The sequence below is a fragment of the Emys orbicularis genome, chromosome 18 (assembly GCF_028017835.1).
Source record: "Emys orbicularis isolate rEmyOrb1 chromosome 18, rEmyOrb1.hap1, whole genome shotgun sequence".
Taxonomy (NCBI): domain Eukaryota; kingdom Metazoa; phylum Chordata; order Testudines; family Emydidae; genus Emys; species Emys orbicularis.
The window spans coordinates 4,950,153-4,956,152 of record NC_088700.1 but is presented as its reverse complement, the minus strand read 5'-3'; positions in this window follow the sequence as shown (position 1 = coordinate 4,956,152).

Genomic DNA, 6,000 nt, shown 5'->3' with positions numbered 1-6,000 from the left:
GGCCTGAAATGAGGGTGAGAGGTGGATCGGGGAAGTAGGGGGCAGGAGGAGTGATTGGATCAGGGCTGGGGGAGTTGGGGGCTGGACTGATGGAGGCTGGAGGGGGGTTGAGAGAGAGCTTGTGGGGCTCAAAACTGCAGGGTTATGGGGGATCTGAAGGAGGGCTGTGAGGGAAGCTAAGCAGGGGCTGAACTGTGGCTGAATTGGGGCTGTGGCTGGGCTGGAGGGGGTGGATTTTGGAATCGGGAAGAGGGACCCTAACATATTCTTGCACCCGGGCCCTCTGGGACCTTGCTATAACCCTGCTACCAAGAAGATGGAGCAGGAAGTTTTCACCTTTATAATCAACTAAGGAGACAGTCACATTCTAATAGAAGCTCCATAGCAACATAAGAAATGACACTAATAGATTCAACATGGTGCCAAATTAACAGAAATCGCTAATAAAAGCATCAATTTGCTGTGTGCATGGGCAAGCTGGAAAACAGAGCCATGGAATTAGGCAGAACAAAGAGAGAACATGTGGTGGAAAAGAAAACAGACGACAGATGAGTGGGTGATACCTGGAGGCTGAATGGTCACTGTCCAACAGACATAACAATTGCTAGTGATGAAACATGGAACAAGGTCAGACAGTGATGAACACGGGCTTGATTTTTCCATATGGTGTTTCCATGAATGAGTGGAAAGATTTCAGTGATAACCAGTCTAATAAAATACATCCAAGTACCAGTCGCTTACTGGTTTTCTCCCTAGGATGAGCCATCAGGATTTACTGATTAACATCAGGACATTAGCATTCATATCCTGAATTAAACCTCTCTGGTCATTTTTTGTGTGCAGACTGCACTAGCCCAAGGGTTATGTAAAATTCATTTTGCTTTGGACTCTAAATAACATTCAGAAGAAATTGCCAGAACTGGAGGATGGGGCAGAGTGGGAATGTGACTTTGCCATTAAGTCCCCAAAGAACAGCCCTGTTCTATATATTCTCTACAGGGAATAACAGGTCATGCAGTTTCCCAGTTGCATAAATACGTGAACTTTGGGTTACCAGTGATAGGTAACTGAACGTGTTGACTATTCTACGAAGCATTCTTTGTCTTTTAAGATATCACATAAGCAAGAAATAGATACAAGCTCTGAAAATCTCTATTACATCCATAAGAGCCAATAAAGAGTGGAAACATACAGAGACCCCTCATCTGAGTTTATTACAAACTGCAGTTTTGTATCTCACCTAGATACAGGGAGCACGGTTATGAGATGAGAAAAATGGATATTTCAGGGCATAGATTGTACCACTTGAAAGATCTAGGAAAGGCACTCACATTCATAACATTTCAAATCCAACTCTTATACAAGACTGTCTGTATAGGACATCAATCAAGATGAGAGAAACTGTATGCTATTTTCTAGTAACACACTGCCAATCGCAAGACAAATGCCAGATGCCACAGAATGAGAAGTAACCATTTTTCAACTTGTGAATGTCTTCAAACATATTACAATGAAAGTGTGAAAAAAAGATCCTTTCAGCTTCATCTGTTTTGACAGATGCCAAAACTTGGAGCATGGCATTTTATCTTCATCCTGCAATTATCTTTATGAAACTTAAACAAGGCTGAGGATGGTGGCTTCAGCCTAAAATTACACTCTTCACTGCACAACACACAAAACATTTCAAGCAGTCTGGCCATTGCAGGAGAAAAGATTTGCCCTTAAAAAAAAGGAGAGGACAAGTCTGAGAAGATAAAAGTGCTGTGCCATCTGACATTAACATGGTCCAGTTCATATTATTTCTAATTGGCTCCGTTTGTCTTCTTACTGCACTCTGCAGTACCGCTACTGACTACCATTAGTAGGCAGTTATAGGCTGCATGCAGCTTTTTTCCAATCAAGAGCATAAATTCTAAATGTTGCTTGTGTAAATTCATTTAGCCCATTATATTAAAATAGGTGTCAAGATGCTAAATCCTCCACTGCAGCGGAAATGTACCCCCAAAGGTCATTTTCAGAGGAGACATAAAATCTTGGGTAATCTCTGGTATTTCTAATATGCCCTTCACTGCAGTACTGTATCTGATTTTCTGCATGCCCTTAAAACTGGAAACAGTAACTTTTCTGTTAAAATGCATGTGAAATCAAAATATACTGTACTCTTTGGGGCTTTTCATCATCCTAAAGGACAGCAGGTTAGAGGATAGAATGCGTAGGTCCAAAGGGAGACAGAAAAAAACAGTCTGACACCACTGATGTGCCTTCAGCCCATTGCATGAAGGCAAAATCTGAAATATTTAGGAAAAGGGGATATATTATTTTGGGAAGCCCTCAGGTACCACAGTGAAGGATGTATATAAAAACCTAGAGAGTGAGAAACTGTCCCAAATCTTCTGGTCCATAAGCAAAGATTGTTATACAATTTTCCCAAGACATTCTGCTTGTCTTTAAAATAGGGTGTGCAGATTTTCCTGCCTCTTTCTCTTATTCTAGAACTAACATATCCTCTACTGCAGTCAATACAAAAGCCAATCTCCCCTCTCCATTTGTGTTGCCCAACAGGAAGCTTCCTCTGTGGTGCCCTGAGGTATTGATGGAGTACAGGATCACGTACGGTATTTCATTGTGTAACATCTTGTGTAGGAGTTCAGCACCACAGAACTCCATCTGGGAGAAAACCCCAACAATGGTGACCTTAGTGATGTTTAATAGAACTCTGAAACCTCAAGAGGTAGTCTAATATCAGTGTAAAGATCACCACTATCAGTCTGACAATGAAGTATTATCATTCTCTCACCTCTGTTAAGGGGACAAGAGCATGGGGGTCCCAGGGATCTCGTTGTGGTGTCTGGGAGACGATAGGCTATGCAGACTACACACAGAATTTAATTAAATATCACAATAAAGACAGTGGGTCAAATCCTGTCTTTAGTTACACTCACTGCAACCCCATGTAGGCTTAAGTGGGACTTAACTGATGCCCAAGCTTTTTGCTAGCATGCTACATGTGAAGGAATGAATTCACCTGATTACCTCTGACAATTGAGAGATGAGGTAGGTGAGTTAATATCTTTTATTGGAGCAATTTCCAATAAAAGCTATTATCTCAGCTACCATGTCTCTCATCACTTGGGACCCACACAGCTACAATACCACTTGGGAAATTCTGAGATTTGCAGTTTTCTTTTTTTACCAAACCATAACCAGCTTAATGAAAACACCTATTAAAATAATCAAGCCTTTTTTTGCTTGATTATTGAGTTACCTCAATCCTATTATAAAGAGGAAACATCAAATTTCAAAATTTGAAATTCTGAAATTTAATCAAAGATCAAGTTTCAAAGCAAAAACTGCTGAAATTTTAATTTCAAAACATACCATTCAAAATCTTTTTTGCAAATAGCAACAATTTTTGTAATAAAATCTAGTAGATAATTACTAACATTTTGCTGAAATTTACTGAAAAATAGGCAATTTTATCACAGATCTGCTTGCGGGGCCCATCCTGTCCCATCTTAGATCCTTGTACAACACCCGCCACCACAGTATCTGAGCACCTCACCATCTTTACTGTATTTATCCTCACATTATCCCTGTGAGGTAGAACAGTGCTATTATTGCTGTATTACAGATGGGAAACTGAGGCACGGACAAACTGACTTGCCCAGGGTCTCTGAGAAAGACAGTGGCAGAGTACGGAATTGAACCCATGCCATTCAAGTCCCAGAATGCCTTCAACACTAGGCCATCCTTCCTCCTCTTCATGCCCTGGAACTAGGCTAGCTAGGTCACAGCATGGACAGCTTTCAAATTAGCCCTGGTTCTTGAATTCTAAAGACTAAAAGAAAGGATTTTTTCCTGCAGCCATTGGGTAAGTGCATTACCATTAGCTGCAATTATACATGGAAGGTTCCTTGTCAACAGTACCGACGTTCTAAGTGTCACAGTCTTGCTGAGGCTAGCCCCCAGTAAGGTCAATGGGAGAGCAGACTAGTGGGTCCCACGACTTCTCTCCTATGAAATAGGAGTAAACTATAGAATTGTGTTTAAAAAGAAATCTAGTAACCTAATCCAGCAAGGATGACTGTATTCTCTTGTACATCTTTGTTCTAATAGATATTTTTTAAAGAGAAATTTGAGGACCTATGAAAAGGTACAGCTCTAGGTACCATTCCTGGTCCCAAAATGATAGCAAAAAAATCCAATATGCAATTAGTCTCGCTTTCTACTGCAAAATCCATGAGTTACAGTAACAGACACTTGCAAAACTAGCTCTGCCCAGGCCGGTGCTGTACTGTGACAGAATAGGAATGACAGCATTGAATGCTGGCCAGAACATGCTACAAGGACAGAGAAAATATGTACAGGAGCTGTTCAAATAATGATTAAAATAAAAAACCAAGTATGGAATTGCTCCTATCTGCAGAACATAGTTACAGGGTAATATGCAGTGGCACAGAGCTAGTGCTCATGCAGTAAATAAAGCACTATACGTAATGAACAATTCTAGTTGTTTTCCTCTCCAAAGGACCAAACAATAGAATCACGTAACTTCATTTTAATTTGCGGTCTGGCCCCAGAGCATTGCCCTTTGTTGTTGCTGTAACGGTGCCCAGATGCCCTGAAAGCCTCTCAGTCAGATGGAGCTACACCAATCTACACCCACTGAGGACCTGACCCAGATCTTAATGAATTCAGAGGTTTGCCATAATATTAACATCAAGGCCTAACTAAGGGACTAATCCAAACTAATGGGAGTCTTCCATTGACTTCAACCGGCTTTGCTTTCAGGCCCTATGGGCCTAACTCTACATGATGCTAAGTGCCCTCAGCTCCCAACCCAGTGGGAGTGAAGAGTGCTGTGCTCTGAATTCAAACTCGGGTTCTCACAGAGGCCTTCAGCCAAGAATGCCCTCACACTTGTCCCAGAAGATGAAATGCTTGGATCAATCCACATTTTTTTATTAATTGTGTTGGGACCATGGGAAACTGGAGATCTGAGTGGCGGGGTCCTCAACCGTTCAAGGCCATGAAGATCATAACTAGTATCTGATCCTGACAACTGTGACTCACCTAGGCCTGATCCAGAGGCCACTTAAGCCCCACTGACTTCCCTGGGCTTTAGATCTGGCTCCCAGGCCCTGACCCTGAAAAGAGAACAATGTTGGGGTGAGCCTTTGCAGTTCTCTTTGCAGGATCAGTGCTCATCAATCCATATGCATGCAGTCCTGCTGAAGTACCACCTATCTATTTAGAGAACTTAATGGAGCTGGTTTTGGGTATACGGGTGGGTAGGATTGGTAGCCATTTTAACCTTTTCTTTTGACCTATAAGAGCAGTTGGAGTAACAAAGGCTGTGTACAAAGAGCTGGACCCCAAAAGTGGTTATGATTTCAGCGCTTTAGGATTAACTTTTTTTAAAAATCTAGTATGTAGCTGCCGGCACCCAACAGACAAAATCTGTATCAATACACAAAAAACAAAATACAGTTAAATCCTCATAAGAGAGCGACAAAGCCTAAAATGTGATCAAATGCATAATTTTGGGTTTTAGTTTTTAAAAACGCACACAATTTAGAAATGCCAGTTTGCATCTCCTTACTTGGTTTCAAAACAATGTCCAGAACACACAGCGCGGCTCAAAAACATGTTGCTCGTGTTGTAGAAATTGGCTTCTCCAAGGCATTACTGAGCTGAAATGCCTTCTCTGAGATTGCCCCTCTCAGTCAGTGCTATCAACCCCATGATGCCAGTTATTGTAACGTTGCATTTTTGCCCCTTTGTCTTCATAAATGATTTTCTATAAACTCTGAATAAAAGACGCAGTTTGTCATTTCAGCTATTTTGTATGTCCACTGGGGAAATAATAAATAACAGTCATTTCCACTGAGAGTCATTACGTGGAAGGGAAAGTTTGCAACAGTCACTTCTGAAGAGCATAAATCAGGGAAAGCTGTAATACATTACGGTGACTGTCAGATGGAAGAACTCAAGAGCCCG